A 20,544-nucleotide genomic window follows, 5' to 3' on the forward strand; every position below is an offset into this window, starting at 1 on the left:
AAAGCCACAACGTCATGAGGGCAGAAGATAAAGGGACCTTCCCTTTTGTTCTTGTTCCACCCCATTTAACCTTATATTTCTAAATTTTCCAAGTTCTGATGAAAGGTCATCAACCTGAATCGTTAACTATGTTTCTCTCTCTACAGATATTGCCAGACCTGTTGAGTATTTCCAACACTTTGTGTTTTATTTTGCTCCAATTTCTTGTGTTCTTATAAAATTTGCACTAAATACAATGAATTTTTTTCTTCTGCGGAACAAAAACAACAGATCCTCTCACAAAAGAACACATTCACTCAAAAATTGTATCTTTAATAAGTTTGAAAGGAGAGAAATTGAAAATAAACATCAATTGTGGTAACTCCACGTGACAAAGATGGCGCCTGTGAGGCCTTTCTTTGCGGCTGTTGTGTCGTCTGTTGTCGGAAATTGCCGAAGGATCTTGGGGGGGGGGGGGGAGGGTTGGACTGTTGCCGGAGATAGCCGAAGGCGCTTCGGGGAGAGTTGGGCTGCTGGAAACTGCCGAGGGTTCTTCGTGGGAGGGTTCGGCTGTTGCCGGAGACAGACGATGGCTCTTCGGGTGAGGGCTCGGCTGGTTCCGGAAGTTGCGCGCGCACTCCTTGAGCCTTGCCCCTCTTCGGCTCCTTCTCTCTCGGCGGGGCCGCAATGGCTGGAGTGCGTATGTGTGGCGGCATCTGTCCGCCATTCAGAATCTCTTGCCATCCACCGTCCTGGAGCCTCAGACAGCTGGATGCGACGGCCCCAACTCCAATCGGTAAGCCCCCGCCAAGATTTAATTCTTTTTTTTTAAAAAAAGGCGCGTTTTACGTCTAATAACTTCTCACTAACCGAAGTGTGCCTTCTCTCTGACCCTTGCCAGAAAACAAAAGTACCGCATTTCTGTAGAGGGATGGCCGCTGACCCATGAAAAAGGTTTGAAGCTTAAATGATTCATGCTATCATTTTAAGATTGCAGCTGGTTAGATCATCTGATTAAAATGGGCATTTTTTTTAATCCATTGCAAATCTTTTGGTTGCATTTTTCTATATCTTAATCTAAAGTCCTTTATTCATCCACTTCAAAGTCATTATCTTGGGTAAATTAAAAACCAGGAACTTTTCTCCCCCCCAGTTGGGAGTATCTTAATGTTAAGTAATAAGTAGGTTTATAACAATTGATGAAATTCTAGAAGGAGGTTTTAGAATTGTATAGAAAAATTTATGCCCAGAAGAAGGCCATTCAGCCCATCGTGTCTGTGCTGGCCGAAAGTTATTCAGTCTAATCCCGCTTTCCAGCAGTTGGTGCATGACCCTGTAGTTATGGTACTTACAAGTGCATATCCCAAGTCTTTTTTTAATGCAATGAGGGTCCGGCAGATGGAATGCAATGTTAATAAATGTGAAGTCATTCATTTCGGTAGGAGTAACAGTAACAAGGATTATTACTTGAATGGTTAAAAAGTTGCAGCATGCTGCTATGCAGAGGGACCTGGGTGTCCTTGTGCATGAATAGCAGAAAGTTGGTCTGCAGGTACAGCAAGTAATTAGGAAGGCAAATGGAATTTTGTCCTTCATTGCTAAAGGGATTGAGTTTAAAAGCAGAGAGGTTATGTTGCAGCTGTATAAGGTACTGGTGAGGCCGCACCTGGAGTACTGTGCAATTTTGGTCTCCTTACTTGAGAAAGGATGTACTGGCACTGGAGAGGGTGCAGAGGAGGTTCACTTGGTTGATTCCGGAGTTGAGGGGGTTGGTTTATGGGGAGAGACTGAGTAGATTGGGATTATATTCATTGGAATTCAGAAGAATGAGGGGGGATCTTATAGAAACATATAAAATTATGAAGGGAATAGATAAGATACAAGTAGAGAGGATGTTTCCACTGGCAGGTGAAGCTAGGACAAGAGGGCATAGCCTCAAGATTAGAGGGAGCAGATTTAGGACTGAATTAAGAAGGAACTTCTTCACCCAGAGGGTTGTTAATCTATGGAATTCCTTGCCCAGTGAAGTAGCTGACGCTTCTTCAGTAAACGTTTTTAAAGCTAAGGTAGATATCTTTTTGAACAATAAAGGAATTAAGGGATACGGTGAGAGCGCGGGTAAGTGGATCTGAGTCCACGAAAAGATCAGCCATGATCTTATTGAATGGCGGAGCAGGCTCGAGGGGCTGGACGGCCTACTCCTGCTCCTAGTTCTTATGATCTGCCTCTGCTTCAACGAAAACAACCCCAGCCTATCCTATCTTTCCTCATTTTCTCCCATCCTGGTAAATCTCCTCCGTCCCCTCTCTAGTGCGGTCACATCCTTCCTGTGATCCAGAAATGAGTGTGGTATTCTAGCTGCAGCCGAACTAGTGCTTTTTTCTATACAGTTCTTGTATTCTAAGAGTCAGCCAAAAAAGCAAAGTGTCCTGTCTGCCTTGTTTTCGAATTGCAGTATGCTAACAACACAAAATGTAACCAGTCATGCCAGTAATCGAATGGCAACTAAACTAGTCCCACTTCTCTGTCCTTTTCCCCCGTAAGCCCTGCAGATTTTTTCTGTTCAAATAAGTATCTAATTCCGTTTTGAAAGCTTTGATTGAATCTGCCTCCACCACACTCTAAGGCAGTGCATTCCAGATCCTAACCACTCACTTCATTATCCTGACACCGTTCTTGTCTTGCTGTGTTCGCCCGGAGCCACCGCTTACCATGCCTGCTCTTGTCCCGTGACTGTGTGTGGCCTTGGGGAGGCTCAGAGTAACACACTAGCCCAGACTAGGAAGCAGCGTGCGTCTGACCTGTGACCCCTGCTGTGCCGTAAATAACTGGGACAAATCGTGAGCTGTCCCCTGTGGGTGTTGGCTATGGTTAGGAGTCCGCAGGAAGGGTTAACACTGCCCTTTGTGCTCCAGTGTTGCAACGTGGGGAAGGGGAATGACAGCAATGTTTGAGCAGCTGTTCTCTCTTTAACATTGGTATAGTGTTGACCCCCCTCTTATGTCAGTTTTACCATTGGTGCTTCAGAGTAATAGCCCCAGTGAGATCCTTACCCTTGACTGTACCAGAATTGGTGTGAATTGAAACTGTTACTGGTGCAGACACTGGATTAGACAGAGGCTGTTAAATCCAGAGCCTTTACTCTGTATCTCACCCCTGCCATGGGAGTGTTTGATGGAACAGTTTAGAGCAAGCTTTACTCTGTATTTAACCCTGTGCTGTATCTGCCCTGGTCATGAATGGTGCTATATAAATGCAAGTCTTTGTACCTAATCCTTGTATCTGACCTACCTGAATTCTTTGCACCTTTTTAACTCTGCTTTTTCTCTGTGGTTGAATTGCAGGTTGGAACCTGTAACTGAGACATGACAATGACCACTTATCGTGACACCTTTGCAATGTTACAGGTATGGTTGTCCTGTAGTGATAAATATCTCCTCTAGCCCCCCGCCACCGTACCTGCTCTTGTCCCGTGACTGCGTATGGCCGTAGGGAGGCTCAGAGTAACGCACTAGCCCAGACTTGGAAGCAGCGTGCGTCTGACCCGTGACCCCTGCTGTGCCGAACTTAACTGGGACAAGTTGTAAATTGCCCCCTGTGGGTGTTGGCTATGGTTAGGAGTCAGTATGAAGCGTTATCCCTGCCCGCTGTATTCTGAATTTAGGGTGGGGAATGGCAGCTAGTGTATTGAGCCTTTTCGTGTGTGTTATCCACTGGGTGGCTTAACCCTGACCTGTGACTCCAGCTGGGCCAGCAGTGCAGTAGTTTGAACCCATTATAGAAGCAGTCATTGGGTTAGACTGTGGGTGTTCAGCTGTAAGACATCGGTTTAAATCCAGAGGCTTTACTCTTCATCTAACCCCTTGCTGTACCTGCTCTGGGAGTGTTTGGGTCAGTGAATGAACTTTACTCTGTACCTGACCCCTGGTGTTTGCACCCTGGTAGTGTTTGATGGGACATTGTAACAGGAGCTTTGTTTTGTACCCAACCTGTGCTGTATCTGCCCTGGGAGCGTTTGCGTCAGTGTTGAATGAAGTTTTCTTTGTATCTACCCCGTGGTGTTACTGCGGTGGTAGTGTTCGATACAGCAGTGCAGGGGATGCTTTGTTCTGTACCTAATCTGTGCTGAGCAAAGAACAGCACAGGAACAGGCCATTCGGCCCTCCAAGCCTGCGCCGATCTTGATGCCTGCCTAAACTAACACCTTCTGCACTTCCGGGGCCCGTATCCCCCTATTCCCTTCCTACTCATGTATTTGTCAAGATGTCCCTTAAACGTCGCTATCGTATCTGCTTCCACCACCTCCCCTGGCAGCAAGTTCCAGGCACTCACCACCCTCTGTGTAAAAAAAACTTGCCTCGCACATCCCCTCTAAACTTTGTCCCTCGCACCTTAAACCTATGTCCGCTAGTAACTGACTCTTCCACCCTGGGAAAAAGCTTCTGACTATCCACTCTGTCCATGCCACTCATAACTTTGTAAACCTCTATCATGTCGCCCCTCCACTCGGTCGTTCCAGTGAAAACAATCCAAGTTTTTCCAACTTCTCCTCATAGCTAATGCCCTCCAGACCAGGCAACATCCTGGTAAACCTCCTCTGTACCCTCTCCAAGCCTCCACGTCCTTCTGGTAGTGTGGCGACCAGAATTGCACGCAATATTCTAAGTGTGGCCTAACTAAGGTTCTGTACAGCTGCAACATGACTTGCCAATTTTTATACTCTAAGCCCCGACCGATGAAGGCAAGCATGCCATATGCCTTCTTGACTGCCTTATCCACCTGCGTTGCCACTTTCAGTGACCTGTGGACCTGTACGCCCAGATCTCTCTGCCTGCCAAGGAACTCCTATGGGTTCTGCCATTTGCCGTATACCTCCCACCTGCATTAGACCTTCCAAAATGCATTACCTCACATTTGTCCGGATTAAACTCCATCTGCCATTTCTCTGCCCAAGTCTCCAACCGATCTATATCCTGCTGTATCCTCTGACAATCCTCGTCATTATCCGCAACTCCACCAACCTTTGTGTCGTCCGCAAACTTACTAATCAGACCAGCTACATTTCCCTCCAAATCATTTATATATACTATAAACAGCAAAGGTCCCAGCACTGATCCCTGTGGAACACCACTAGTCACATCCCTCCATTCAGAAAACCACCCATGCACTGATACCCTCTGTCTTCTACGAATGACCGAGCCAGTTCTGTATCCATCTTGCCAGCTCACCTCTGATCCCGTGTGACTTCACCTTTTGTATCAAACCGCCATGAGGGACCTTGTCAAAGGCTTTACTGAAGTCCATATAGATAACATCCACTGCCCTTCCTTCATCAATCATCTTCGTCACTTCCTCAAAAAACATAATCAAATTAGTGAGACACGACCTCCCCTTCACAAAACCATGCTGTCTCTCGCTAATAAGTTTGTTTGTTTCCAAATGGCAGTAAATCCTGTCCCGAATAATAGTTTCCCTACCACTGACGTAAGGCTCACCGGCCTATAATTTCCTGGATTATCCTTGCCACCCTTCTTAAACAAAGGAACAACATTGGCTATTCTCCAGTCCTCTGGGACCTCGTCTGTAGCCAATGAGGATGCAAAGATTTCTGTCAAAGGCCCCAGCAATTTCCTCCCTTGCCTCCCTCAGTATTCTGAGGGTAGATCCCATCAGGTCCTGGGGACTTATCTACCTTAATGCTTTGCAAGACACCCAACACCACCTCCTTTTTGATAATGAGATGACTGAGACTATCTGCACTCCCTTCCCTAGGCTCATCATCCACCAAGTCCTTCTCTTTGGTGAATACTGATGCAAAGTACTCATTTAGCACCTCACCCATTTCCTCTGGCTCCACAAATAGATTCCCATCTCTGTCCTTGAGTGGGCCAACCCTTTCCCTGGTTACCCTCTTGCTCTTTATATATGTATAAAAAGCCATGGGATTTTCCTTAACTGCTCTGCTGTTGAATGGCGTGGTTAACTTGAGTCTTTGTGTCTAACCCTTATCCCAGACCTACCTGAATTCTTTGCACCTTTTTAACTCTGCTTTTTCTCTGTGGTTGAATTGCAGGTTGGAACCTGTAACTGAAACGTGAAAATGACCACTTATCGTGACACCTTTGCATTGTTACAGGTATGGTTGTCTTGCAGTGATAAATATCTTCTCTAGCCCCCCGCCACCGTACCTGCTCTTGTCCCGTGACTGTGTATGGCCGTAGGGAGGCTCAGAGTAACACTCCAGACTCGGAATCAGCGAGCGTCTGACCCGTGACTCCTGCTGTGCCGAACTTAACTGGGACAAGTTGTAAACTGCCCCCTGTGGGTGTTGGCTATGGTTAGGAGTCAGTATGAAGGGTTATCCCTGCCCACTGTATTCTGAATTTAGGTTGGGGAATGGCAGCTAGTGTATTGAGCCTTTTCGTGTGTGTTATCTACTGGGTGGCTTAACCCTGACCTGTGACTCCAGCTTGGGCCAGCAGTGCAGTAGTTTGAACCCATTACAGAAGCAGTCATTGGGTTAGACTGTGGGTGTTCAGCTGTAAGACATCGGTTTAAATCCAGAGGCTTTACTCTGCATCTAACCCCTTGCTGTACCTGCTCTGGGAGTGTTTGGGTCAGTGAATGAACTTTACTCTGTACCTGACCCCTGGTGTTTGCACCCTGGTAGTGTTTGATGGGACATTGTAACGGGAGCTTTGTTTTGTACCCAACCTGTGCTGTATCTGCCCTGGGAGCGTTTGCGTCAGTGTTGCATGAAGTTTTCTTTGTATCTACCCCGTGGTGTTACTGCGGTGGTAGTGTTCGATACAGCAGTGCAGGGGATGCTTTGTTCTGTACAGTGGCGCAGTGGTTAGCACCGCAGCCGCACAGCTCCAGCAACCCGGGTTCAATTCTGGGTACTGCCTGTGTGGAGTTTGCAAGTTCTCCCTGTGTCTGCGTGGGTTTCCTCCGGGTGCTCCGGTTTCCTCCCACATGCCGAAGACTTGCAGGTTGATGGGTAAATTGGCCATTATAAATTGCCCCTAGTATAGGTAGGTGGTAGGGAAATATAGGGACAGGTGGGGATGTGGTAGGAATATGGAATTAGTGTAGGATTAGTATAAATGGGTGGTTGATGGTCGGCACAGACTCGGTGGGCCAAAGGGCCTGTTTCAGTGCTGTATCTGTAAACTAAACTAATCTGCTCTACCTGTCCTGCTGTTGAATGGCGTGGTTAACTTAAGAGTCTTTGTGTCTAACTCTTGTCCCAGATCTACCTGAATTCTTTGCACCTTTTTAACTCTGCTTTTTCTTTGGCTGTGAATTGCAGGTTGGAATCTGTAACTGTGATGCGAAAGTGACCACTTATCACGACATCATTGCTGTGATGCAGGTATGGTCCTTGTCTTGCTGTGTTCACCCGGAGCCACCGCTTACCATGCCTGCTCTTGTCCCGTGACTGTGTGTGGCCTTGGAGGCTCAGAGTAACACACTAGCCCAGACTAGGAAGCAGCGTGCGTCTGACCCGTGACCCCTGCTGTGCCGTAAATAACTGGGACAAATTGTGAGCTGTCCCCTGTGGGTGTTGGCTATGGTTAGGAGTCCACAGGAAGGGTTAACACTGCCCTTTGTGCTCCAGTGTTGCAACGTGGGGAGGGTGGCAGGGGAATGACAGCAATGTTTGAGCAGCTGTTCTCTCTTTAACATTGGTATAGTGTTGACCCCCCTCTTATGTCAGTTTTACCATTGGTGCTTCAGAGTAATAGCCCCAGTGAGATCCTTACCCTTGACTGTACCAGAATTGCTGCCAATTGAAACTGTTACTGGTGCAGACACTGGATTAGACAGTGGCTGTTAAATCCAGAGCCTTTACTCTGTATCTCACCCCTGTCCTGGGAGTGTTTGATGGGGACAGTGTAGAGGGAGCTTTAGTCTGTATCTAATCCTGTGCTGTACCTGTCCTGGTCATGAATGGTGCTATATATATATGCAAGTTTTTGTATCTAATCCTTGTACCTGACTTACCTGAATTCTTTGCACCTTTTTAACTCTGCTTTTTCTCTGTGGTTGAATTGTAGGTTGGAACCTGTAACTGAGACATGAAAATGACCACTTATCCTGTCACCTTTGCATTGTTACAGGTATGTGTGGCTTGCAGTGATAAATATGTCCTTTAGCCCCCCGCCACCGTACCTGCTCTTGTCCCGTGACTGTGTATGGCCGTAGGGAGGCTCAGAGTAACACACTAGCCCAGACTAGGAAGCAGCGTGCGTCTGACCTGTGACCCCTGCTGTGCCGTAAATAACTGGGACAAATTGTGAGCTGTCCCCTGTGGGTGTTGGCTATGGTTGGGAGTCCGCAGGAAGGGTTAACACTGCCCTTTGTGCTCCAGTGTTGCAACGTGGGGAGGGTGGCAGGGGAATGACAGCAATGTTTGAGCGGCTGTTGTTTCTTTAACGCAGGTAGAGTGTTGACCCTCCTCTTATGTCTGTTTTACCATTGGTGCTTCAGAGTAATAGCCCCAGTGAGATCCTTACCCTTGACTGTACCAGAATTGGTGTGAATTGAAACTGTTCCTGGTGCAGACACTGGATTAGACAGTGGCTGTTAAATCCAGAGCCTTTACTCTGTATCTCACCCCTGTCCTGGGAGTGTTTGATGGGGACACTGTAGAGGGAGCTTTACTCTGTATCTAACCCCGTGCTGTACCTGTCCTGGGAGTCTTTGATGGGGACAGTGTAGAGGGAGCTTTACTCTGTATCTAACCCCGTGCTGTACCTGTCCTGGGAGTCTTTGATGGGACAGTGTAGAGGGAGCTTTACTCTGTATCTAATTTTTTTTCCTTTTTTGAAAGTTTTTATGTCCTAGGCCCCTGTTATATATTATTTGTCGAGGGGGCCTTTATTTCTCATGCCCTCCTTATGTACATTTAATCAAATAACTTTATTAAAATCGAATAAGTAAAACTAAAACACAAATTAAAATGCCATTCTCAGCATCGATGATGCACACCAACCCCTGCAGTGCCCACTTGTCGCAAAAGGCCTCAAGCTTCCCGCGCACACCGCATGTTGTTTCTCCAGGAACACCGGGGCGCAAGTGAAACCTCAGAATAGGGGAAGGCAATCAGGGCAGACGGACCGACTGACAGCCCGCAGCCTGGACCTGTGAATTGCCACCTTGGCCAGGCCCGGGAGCAGGCCGATGAGATCATCCTCCCGGCCCACGCCCCTCCGCACCAGGTGCCCAAAGATCAAGAACGTGGGGCTGAAGTGCAACCAAAACATGAGCAGCCCCTTTAAATACTCAGAGGGGCTGCAACCTCTCACACTCCATATAAATATAGAAGATGGATTCGTCCAGGCCACAGAAGTTAGAGGCGGCCTGGGGGTCCATGAACCTGCTTAAAAGTATTGCACAGGACTGCCCTGTGCAGCACCCTCCACCCCAAGACCCTGATGTAAAGAGGGAGGACCCCCGCGTAGCGAGACCTCCATTGGGGTTTCCCCTCGCCACCAGATGGCAACGCGGACCGCCAGGGCATGTCCCGCTGGCTGACGAGGGCGAGGAAGTGAAGAGTGTGTAGGAGCAGCCAGTACAGGAAACACCTCCGCGCCGTTTGGAATGGCACAGAGGGCATTTGCGAGAGGCGGCTTAGGTTGTGCGGGACTGGCTCCCGAGGTGGGTTTCGGGGACTGGGTCCGATGAGCTGTCCTGGCTGAGCAGGGGTCAGCTTAGCCAGGAGCGCGCTGTACACTCCCGAGCCCCCTCGTCACCCGCAGTGAGGGGCGTCCCGGGGGCTTCGGCTATTCCTCCGCCCGTCAGTCCGTCCCCAGAGCTTGCCACCCAGACAGCCAAGGTGCTCTCCGGTGGAGGAGATCATGTTCCAGACTCTGAATTGAACCCGGTAGAAGAACGGCAACTGCCTCAGAGAGGCTAACGTTCTCCGCCAGGTGCTGCGTGTCGTCTTGAAGGCAGCGCCCCTAGCAGAAAATATACGCCGCCGGCGCACACCATCTGGGAGGACACTCAATGGACAGGTATCCATGCAGGGTCCAAAGGCGGAGAGTCGCAGCCTGGGTGCAGACGCACACCAGCCACTGGCCGCCCTCTTCAATCGGGAGACCCAGGATTGCAGCAGAGACCCAGTGTTTCCTCTTGCCCCGGAAGAAATTGAGTTTCTTCTGAATCTTGGTGGCAAATGCATCGAGGCCACCAGTTTATGACCAGCGCTTTGCCCCTGTAGGAAAGTACTCTGAGCAGTCCTGTCCAGCGCCCCAGCCGAGTGGTGACTTTCACCTCCAAGTCTGCCAGTTTGCCGGCCAGGCTTCCTCTGCAGGGCCACGGTGGACTCCCAGATAGAGGTGGTGCTCCACACAAAAGGTGTTAACTCCTCCGCAGGGAGTCCACCCGCCACTGACCCACCAGGAGTTCGGAACATTTCTCACAATTGATCCTCGCGGAGGACATGGCAGAAAATGTCTGCTGGCACTCGCCCATCCTCTCACATGTTAAGGGGATCTGTGACCGTGAGGAGCACGTCATCGGCATAAGCCGAGAGGACGGCCTGCACAGAGCCAAACCCATCAACTTCCTGCAAAGCAGGTACAGGAACGGCTCCACGCAGTTGGTTTATAATTGGCTGGACGTGACGCACTCCACTCCCAAAGCGAAAGGGCACCGTCAAGGACCTGTTAACTTTAACCAGCCACTCTGTGGCGGTGTATAAAAGTCGGACCCAGGCCGCAAAATATGGTCAGAGTCTCGAAAAGATATTTGTGATGCACCCTGTCGACCGCCTTCTCCATATCGAGGACAGAAAAGGCGACCGACAGAAAAGTCTTCTAGGAAAGATGGATCAGGTCCCGTACCAGGTGGATGTTGTCCTGGATGGGCCACCCTGTGCCAGGAGAGGGGCATCTCCCCAGTCGCCTGGCTTTCCCCAGGACCCACGCATAATGGCCCCCCAGGACATCCCAGAATGCCCTGAGGAACTCCACGGTCAGCTCCGGGGATTTGCCCCTCGAGAGCTGGTGGAGAACGCTGGTCAGCTCCGCCAACGTGAGCCTAGCCTCCAATTTAGAACTATAAATTTGTTCGAGTTCTTTGTGGATATAACAAGCAGCGTGGATAAAGGGGAACCAGTAGATGCTGTGTATTTGGATTTTCAGGAGGCATTTGATAAGGTGCCGCATTAAAGGTTCTTGCACAAAATAGGAGCTCAGGGTACTGGGGGTAATGTGTTAACATGATTGAGGACTGGATAACACACAGAAGGCAGAGAATCGGGATCAGTGGGTCTTTTTCAGGTTGGAAAGCTGTAACTAGTGGGGTGCCACAAGGATCATTGCTAGGGCCTCAGCTATTTACTGTCTACATTAGTGACTTAGAGCAAGGGACAGTGTAGTGTATCCAAATTTGCTGCCCATACAAAAATAGGTGGGAAGGCATGTTGTGATGAGGATACAAGGAATCTGCAAAGGGATGTAGATAGGTTAAGTGAGTGGCCAAAAATTCGGCAGATGGTGTTCAATGTGGGAAAGTGTGAGGTAATCCACTTTGGTAGGAAGAATAAAAAGGCAGATTATTATTTAGATGGAGAAAGACTACAAAATAGTCTTTACTCTGCATCTAACCCCTGACCTGGGAGTGTTTGGGGACAGTGTAGAGGGAGCTTTACTCTGTATCTAACCCTTGTACCTGACTTAGCTGAATTCTTTGCACCTTTTTAACTCTGCTTTTTCTCTGTAGTTGAATTGTAGGTTGGAATCTGTAACTGAGACATGGAAATGACCACTTATCCTGACACCTTTGCATTGTCACAGGTATGATTCTCTTGTAGTGATGAATATCTCCTCTAGCCCCCGCCACCGTACCTGCTCTTGTCCCGTGACTGCGTATGGCCGTAGGGAGGCTCAGAGTAACACACTAGCCCAGACTTGGAAGCAGCGTGCGTCTGACCCGTGACCCCTGCTGTGCCGAACTTAACTGGGACAAGTTGAGTGAGCTGCCCCCTGTGGGTGTTGGCTATGGTTAGGAGTCAGTATGAAGGGTTATCCCTGCCCACTGTATTCTGAATTTAGGCTGGGGAATGGCAGAAGTATTATGTTCGACCAGCTGTTGGCTTTTAACCTGTTTTTAAGCGGGTAATGTATTGAGCTGCCTGGCATCTGTGAACCCAGTGGGTGGCTCAGTAACTTTCTGTCCTTGAGGTTCTGACCTCGGCTGTGATTTGAAACCGTTGCAAATGAACCGATGAGGTTTTGTAGCGCGTTTGTCCGTGCCTTCAGCTCTAAGACCCGGGTTTAAATCCAGTCGCCGCTGCTGAGGGTGGGGTGAAGACAGTCTGGTGTCTGTCGATTGTATGGGTGTGAGATTAAAGGTGGGGGGGGGCAGACTTAATGAGCTCTCGGTAGCCATGATTCTGCGACACAAGACATCCTGAAGTGGTGGGTCTCACTCAGGCTACAGGACAACTGGTGTGAAAAATTAACTAAGAACAAAATAGGCTGTTCACCAGTATAAAAATAAATGCTGGAAATCCTCAGCAGGTCTGGCAGCATCTGTGGAGAGAGAAGCAGTGTTAACGTTTCAGGTCAGTGACCCTTCATCAGAACTGTTCACTTATTCACTATTGTGTTCACTATCCTGCCGTTAGCACTGTCTCTGCACTCATGCTTTGTCTTTTACCAGCGCTATTTAGCACTCCATTTGCATTTTGTTCCACGACATCTGACATTTAATCTCTTTCCCCACTCCCCGCATCCTGTTGTAAACCTTCCCTCTTGTTCTCCTCCCCTCTTTCACTTACGAACATACGAATTTGGAGCAGAAGTTGGCCATTCGGCCCTTCGAGCCTGCTCCACCAATTAGTAAGATCATGGCTGAGCTGTTTTCTCTCTCGAATTCCACACTCCCGTCTACCACCCCCCCGATAACCTTTGATTCCCTTGCCTAACAAGAATCTATCTACCTCTGCCTTAAAAATGTTCAATGTCCCCGCCTCCACCACCTTCTGAGGCAGAGAGTTCCAAAGTCGCACAACCCTCAGCAAAAATTTCTCCTTGTCTCTGTTCTAATAGGACGACCCCTAATTTTAAAAACAGTGCCCCCTAGTTTAAGGACTCGCCCACAAGAGGAAACACTTTCTACATCCACCTTGTCAAGACCATTCAGCATCTTCCAAACTTCATTCGAGTTTCCCCTCACTCTTCTAAACTCCCGTCTCTAGTCAGTCCAACCCTAGGATGAAGCCCATCAGGACCCAGGGACTTGTCAGCCCGCAGCTCCATCAGTTTGCTCAACACCACTTCCCTGGTGATTGTAATTTCCCCAAGTTGCTCTCTTCCTTCCACATCCTGATTTACAGCTAATACTGAAATGAGTTTTGTATCCTCTATAGTGAAGACAGAAGCAAAATATTTGTTCATTTCACCTGCCATTTCCTTATTATCCATTAACTCCCCATTCTCACTCTCTTGAGGACCAACACTCACTTTACTTTTTTCCTTTTTAAATATCTGTAGAAACCCTTGCAATCCATTTTTACTTGCTCAAAGACTTAAATTTCTAAAATGTGCCAGTTCTGGTGAAAGGTCACAGACCTGAAGTGTTAACTCTTTCTCTCTACACAGATGCTGCCAGACCTGATGAGTATTTCTGGCCCTTTCCTGTTCTCATGTGAGCAACTAAATGTCGCACGGCAGCATGATAAGATGCAGCTCTGATTTGAGAATAAGGTACTCCGGGGCAGTGTAGAGGGAGCTTTACTCTGTATCTAACCCTGTGCTGTACCTTTCCTGGTCGTGAATGAACCAGTATAAATGAGAGTCTTTGTATCTAACCCTCGTACATGACCTACCTGAATTCTTGCACCTTTTCAGCTTTGCTTTTTCTCTGCTTTGAATTGCAGGTTGGAATCTGTAATTGTGATGTGAAAGTGACCATATCTGGATACCATTGCAGTACAGTAGGTATGGTTCTTGTCTTGCTGTGTTCACTGTCTCCTGGAGCCACCGCTTACCATACCTGCTCTTGTCCTGTGACTTGTGTATGGCCGTAGGGAGGCTCAGAGTAACACACTAGCCCAGTCTAGGAAGCAGCGAGGGTCTGACCCATGACCTCTGCTGTGCCGAAAATAACTGGGACAGGTTGTGAGCTGCTCACTGTTGCGATGTGGGTGGCGGGGGGGGGGTGGTGGTGGTGGTGGCAGGGGAATGACGACAATGTTTGAGCAGCTGTTGGATGTCGTCTCTTTAAAACAGGTAGAGTGTTGACTCTGCGGTTGCCTGCTGCCGTAGAGTAACAACCCCCAGTGAGATTGACCTGACCTCGGCTGTGCCAGAAGTGCTGCAAATTTAAACCATTATTGGTGCAGACGCTGGGTTAGACGGTGGCCGTTCAGCTGTTAAGACCTTGATTTACATCCAACCCATGTCCTGGGAGTATTTGACGGTGCAGTTTAGAGAGAGCTTTCCTGTTGTCAGCTGTGGCTCAATTGGTAGCACTTTCACCTCTAGGTGAAAGGTTATTGTTTCTCAACTCCCACAAGACCTGTGCACAAAATCCATGTTGACGCCCCAGTGCCGCAGCACTGAGGGAGTGCAGTTCTGTTGGAGGTGCTGTCTTTCAAACAAGACGTTAGGAAGCAGCCAAGGACCTCTGTTTAAGATGTGTGTAAAAGATTCCATGGCCACTATTTCGAAGAACAGGGGTGTTAATCCCTGGTTCCTACCCATTATTTACCCTTCAAATCAACAGCACAATAACTGAACGTCTGGTCGTTGCCGCATTGTTTTTGTGGGATCTTGCTATGCGCAAATTGGATGCCGCATTTCCTACATTACAACAGTGACGGCACTGCAAAAGTACTTCCATCGTCTGCAAAGCACTTTGGAACATCTTGAGGTTGTGAACGGCACTATATAAATGCAAGTTGTCTTCTCTCTCAGAGGGGTGCCTCATCCGGTTTGAAGCAGACCAGGAATGGGGTGGACCTACAGCAGGATTTCTGGAAAGGCCCCGAACTAATTCAACCTCGCTGGACCCTCGGATGAAGCCTGGTGCCCACACAGCATGATGTTTTGTCAATTTGTTGAGTGGCATGTTTTATTAAAATCACTGATCGCAAAGAGTTCTGTGTTTTGACTATGAACTGTTCTTCAGAACAGTGGGTTTCCAGCTGGTGCACTTTCTCCACTCACGCAGTCTCTCTCCTTTTGTGTTCTTTTAACTCATCCCCTCTATGGGAAGCACTGGGAACTGAACTTTCCAGGTGATGTCATTGAAAACAGTTGTGATGTTACACCGATCGGGAATCTTACAAATCTGATCAACTCTGGAATTGCCTCCACTTCCTTCAGCCGCTCCTTAAAATGCACATGTTCAATGAAGTTTTTGGTCCTCATGCCACCTTCTTTCGGGCTTGGTGGCAGGCATGCAATTAAACAATTATGAACTGCCTTTGTCCTTTTTGCCCAACTGTTCTCTGCTGGCATTGATGCTGTAGGTGAGCCGCCTCCATTACTTCAGTAACTTGCTGTTTTTCCCTCAAACAAGGTTGCTGAGGCAAATGGTTACTGTTTGTGGGATTTTGCATTTTATTTAGCGATACAGCACTGAAACAGGCCCTTCGGCCCGGCGCAGTGGTTAGCACTGCAGCCTCACAGCTCCAGGCACCCAGGTTTCGATTCTGGGTACTGCCTGTGTGGAGTTTGCAAGTTCTCCCTGTGTCTGCGTGGGTTTTCTCCGGGTGCTCCGGTTTCCTCCCACAAGCCAAAAGACTTGCAGGTTGATAGGTAAATTGGCCATTATAAATTGTCACTAGTATAGGTAGGTGGTAGGGAAATATAGGGACAGGTGGGGATGTAGGAATATGGGATTAGTATAAATGGGTGGTTGATGGTCAGCACAGACTCGGTGAGCCGAAGGGCCTGTTTCAGTGCTGCATCTCTAAGTCTGTGCCGACCAACAACCACCCATTTATACTAACCCTACAGTAATCACATATTACACTTAGTAGTTGGCAGGAAAAAAGACAGAGGCGCAAGGGGAGAGCCAACTGTGCAACAGCCCCAACAAACAAATTTCTCTGCAGCACCTGTGGAAGAGCCTGTCACTCCAGAATTGGCCTTTATAGCCACTCCAGGCGCTGCTTCACAAACCACTGACCACCTCCAGGTGCGTATCCATTGTCTCTCGAGATAAGGAGGCCCAAAAGAAGAAACAGTAATCACATATTCCCTACCACCTACCTACACTAGGGGCAATTTACCTACCACCTGCAAGTCTTTGGCGGTGGGAGGAAACCCACGGGGTCACGGAGAACTTGCAAACTCCACACAGGCAGTACCCAGAATCGAACTGGGGTCACTGGAGCCGTGAGGCTGCGGTGCGAACCACTGCGCCACTGTTTCCTACACTACAACAACTTACAAGGGAATAAATCAAAATAAGTTTTGAGTTTCTGTTTGCACCAATGTGCTTCCTACTCTTGTTCATTTTTAGGTGGTGCTAGCTGGGCACAGAATGATCCCAGAAGCAGTCCAGCGTGTTCTTTTTGTGCTGTCATTTGGGGCAGGAGTTACTGTTTTGAGCAGAGTCCTAGGTTCTTTTAAGCAGAAGCAACTGACAAACTAATGGCTTCGGTATAAGGCTGGAACAGGAGGAGGCCATTCGGCCCTTTGCTCTCTAAATTCTGTTAGATCATGAATTGCACCTTAATTCTTCATCTACCTGTTTTTGGTCCATAGCCCTTACCACCTTTGGTTAACAAAAGGATGTAAATATCAGTCTTGAAATTTTCTATTATGGCCCTTAGTTTGATTTTGGAAGGGAGCATTGCCTTTAATTGGAATCTTTATATAAAAAAATACAGCTTGTTGCAATAAGTATTTGAGCTAAGTGTGGCCCTTTCACTAGGGGACTTGTTCTATTCCGAAGTTGCTCTTTCTGCCAGGGTTAGCCACCCTATTTTGAGCTGCTGGTCCCTTTAAACTTTATGTTTCCATTGTTGGTCCAGCTGATGACGGAAGGACGTCACAACCGACGCAACTCCGCCCATTGTATGGCGTAGTGAAAGGGGGTGCGGCCGGTGGTGGCCACGCCCCATCCCTCAGCAGGGCGGGGCTTAAAGCCCACAAAGTGAGCAGGGGAATGGGACTTGAGATGCCCATGGAAGGCTCTCAGACCTAGGGGAGGCACCTGACCCTCCACCCCTGCATCTCCTTAAATCAGAGAGAAGCCCCTCTCCCACTCCCCCCTCTTCCCCCCCCCCACCCCCACCCCCCTCCCCAAAACCCAACCCAACCCTCAAACAATGGACCCCGACAAACCAGTGAAGAGCATCTTGAAGAAAAGTAGCAGCTCCAACCTTCGGAAAGAGAGAAGGATTTCAGATGAGGACAGGTGAGTCAGTGTTGAGCAAAGTATACTGCCTCCCTCTTCATTGGCATCAGTACAATAGAACTACTACCAACCGCAGTTGGTAAAGAGCCAAAGGTCTCATACCCACTTGTTCTCAGCAGGTGTCAGCTATAGGCACAACAGTTGACACTAGAACTGTGCGCCATTGGCCTTAGATACTTGAGCAGAAACATCTAGGCTGACTGACCCCCACCTCGGTCGGTGTACAACTACGGGAGTGCAGCATTGTTGGAAGTGCCCGTCTTTCGGTTGAGATGTTAAACTGAGGGTTTGCCTGCCCTCTCAGGCGGAGGTGAAAGATTCCCCACGGCGCTTCGAAGAATAGCAGGGGGGAGTGATCCCTAGTGCCACTGGCCAATGTTTATCCCACAACCAACATTTAAAAAAAAATCAGATTATCTAGTCATTATCCATTGCTGTTTGTGGGATCGTGCTGTGCTGAAATTGGCTGCTGCGTTTCTGACATTGCAACAGTGACCACACTGCAAAAGTACTCCATTGGCTGTAAAGGTCTCTGGGATGTCCAAGTCATGCTATAGAAACACGTCTTGCTTTCTTTCATCCAATGAACACTGACTTTGATTGCTGGAAAGTGCACTGTCGCTGAGGGAAGGAACAGGTTTGGCCGTGATGCCTCTTGCAGTTGAGGAGTCCGCCAAAACTCACTGCACTGAAGAGTGCCCGTTTGGCCGAAGAGCCCTTGGGCCACCAGACACTCCAGATGCTTCAGCCTGGCAAGAATCTGGCACCCTTTCTGTGAGAGCGCAAGGGGGGGGGGGGACAGCACTGGGTGGGCTCCTGTTTCCCAATCCACCTCAAATTAAAAATTCTCATTGTTGCGTTCCAATTCCTTGGTGGCACTCCCTGCCATTGGATTCTGTATTTCCCTGCATGAATTTTTTGTCTCTTCATCTCTATCCTCCTTTAAGATCCGCCTTAAAATCCACCTCTTTGTCCAAGTCTCTTACCTCTCTTAATCACTCCTTTGGCTTGGTGGCTAGATTCGATTATGCCTCTGTGAAGCCCTTTGGGATGTTTCTCTATGGTAAAAGTACAATATAGATGTAGGCAGGTGTCGATGTCCCTATATTAGATGCTTTTATACTGTATTGCTCCCTCAGTCAGCAGTAACATGGTATCTCCAGGCCATTACTGATATAAAGTTGGCTCAGTGCAACAATCACAGGAGTGTCAGGAGAGAACCTGTGTCGTTTTTGCATTATTCTGAGTGTGAGGTTTAATATCTCCGGGGACAGCATCATGTGGGCAAATACACTTCCTGAGCAGAGACCCTGTGATTAACACAGAGGGGGGGGGCAGAGTTTATTGTAACACAAAGCACTTGCTTTGAAATTATGCTGATGCCTTTTGCCAGTCTCTCTCAGACAGCTCACCATGCCGATGAGTCTCTGTGAGCACGGAGAGGGAGTGCTATTCGACCTGGCGGTGGGTTGGGGGGGGGGGTGATGGTTATAGACAAAGTAAATCCCCCTCGACACTGTCCCCATCAAACACTCCCAGGGCAGGTACAGCACGGGGTTAGATACTTTCTGCGGCCTGGACGAGTCCGTGTTCCACATTTATACGGAGTGTGCGAGGTTGCAGCCCCTCTTTGAGTATCTGAAGGGGCTGCTCTTCAAATTCTGGCTGCACTTCAGTCCCACGCTCCTGATCTTTGGGCACCCGGTGCGGTGGGGCTTGGGCCGGGAGGAGGATCTCCTCGTCGGTCTGCTCCTGGGCCTGGCCAAGGTGGCAATTCACAGGTCCAGGTTGCGGGCCATTGGGGGTTCCGTCCTCCCCGATTGCCTGATTCTCTTCCACGGTTACGTTCGCGCCTGGGTGTCCCTGGAGAAGGAGCATGCGGTGTCCGCTGGTACGCTTGAGGCCTTCCGCGACTGGTGGGCACCACAGGGACTGGAGTGCATTGTCGACGCCGAGAATGGCATTTTAATTTGAGTTTTTGTTTATTTCTGTTTTTAATAAAGTTATTTTAAAAATATAAGTGTGTATATAAAGGGGGCCTGAGGAATAAAGGCCCCCTCGACATAAAATATATAAAAGGAGCCTGGGGTATAAAGGTCACTAAAAAAAAAACGGGGTTAGAGACAGAGTAAAGCTCCCTCTACACTGTCCCCATCAAACACTCCCAGGACAGGTACAGCACTGGGATTGGCTGCTCTCTGATTTGGGAGCCTGAGTGTTGAGAGCCTCAACGAGGTGCAGCTGAGAGTGCTGGTGGCAGTTGGAGGTTGCAGAGGTGGAGAGAGGAGCTGCACTGAGCAAAGGAGAGCAGCTACCAACAAGCAGAGGAAAACTCCAACAACAGTCTCCATTAAAGAGAAGAAAGGGACATTTTGTGGAAACAAGGCTTTGTCTGGAGGTGGGTGCTGAACACCAGTAATTTACTTTGGACTGTTGGGGGAGGAACAAGTGGCTGGAACAACAAGGGGTGGGGCTGCCAATTCAACAGGAGTCTGTGCTGCTGCACAAGCACACAGGGAAGCTCCCTCCTCACCCCAATTACCAAGCCTGGGTCAGCTGAAGCTGCCCAGCTAAACAGACGGAAGGGGATAGATAGTGCCTGGGCAGCTTCAGCTGACCCAGGTGAAGACGACTTCCCCCCCGCAACCAGAAGACCGGAAGACCAAGTTCAAAGACTGTTTGTTTTAAGTGTACTGTGAGCACCACCTCCAGAAAGCAAGTCATCCCTTCCAGCCTGTCTTTACCTCTCCTCTCTTACCTCAGCCTCTCCACTAACCTGTTGTTTGTTTGTTTGTCTTTTCAAATTTTTCTGTGAATCTGTTATTTAGTGTGCAAGTCCACAATTTGGGGTGGGTTTAGCTCTTGGACCCATGGCAAGCCCTTCATCACTGGTGGCGGGGCCCTCTACTACCTACGCAGCTGCAGCTTCTGTGGCTGCCCACGTGGCCCCGTCACCCTTTAAATTATTGACATGCAGCCATGGGGTGAAGAGCTGTCCCCACCCCAACATGTCTATTGAGGCCTGCGTTAAGGCAATGGCCGTGGTTGTCAGCCCCTCGGCCATTGTTGCGGCCTCAAAGATGTATGGGAAGGCTGTGTTCTTTTTGAAGACCGAGCGGGCGGTGTCCCTGGCCCTGAGTAAAGGGCTCACTGTGGGGGGGACCTTCCTGCCAGTGG

General features: G+C 48.8%; 1 long non-coding RNA gene across 2 annotated transcripts; it reads left to right on the top strand.

The window, feature by feature from the left end:
- Nucleotides 1-634: 634 nt before the first annotated feature.
- Nucleotides 635-15,092, top strand: LOC137357578 (uncharacterized). 2 transcript variants are annotated; one of them, XR_010971189.1, is made up of 9 exons: nucleotides 635-775; nucleotides 881-933; nucleotides 3,324-3,386; nucleotides 6,053-6,115; nucleotides 7,292-7,354; nucleotides 8,040-8,102; nucleotides 11,713-11,786; nucleotides 13,874-13,934; nucleotides 14,913-15,092. It is a non-coding gene; the product is annotated as an uncharacterized lncRNA (long non-coding RNA). The 2 variants fall into 2 exon arrangements; XR_010971190.1 differs by lacking the exon at nucleotides 881-933.
- Nucleotides 15,093-20,544: the final 5,452 nt, after the last annotated feature.

Source organism: Heterodontus francisci, chromosome 48 (assembly GCF_036365525.1).
Source record: "Heterodontus francisci isolate sHetFra1 chromosome 48, sHetFra1.hap1, whole genome shotgun sequence".
In the NCBI taxonomy this organism is placed as follows: domain Eukaryota; kingdom Metazoa; phylum Chordata; class Chondrichthyes; order Heterodontiformes; family Heterodontidae; genus Heterodontus; species Heterodontus francisci.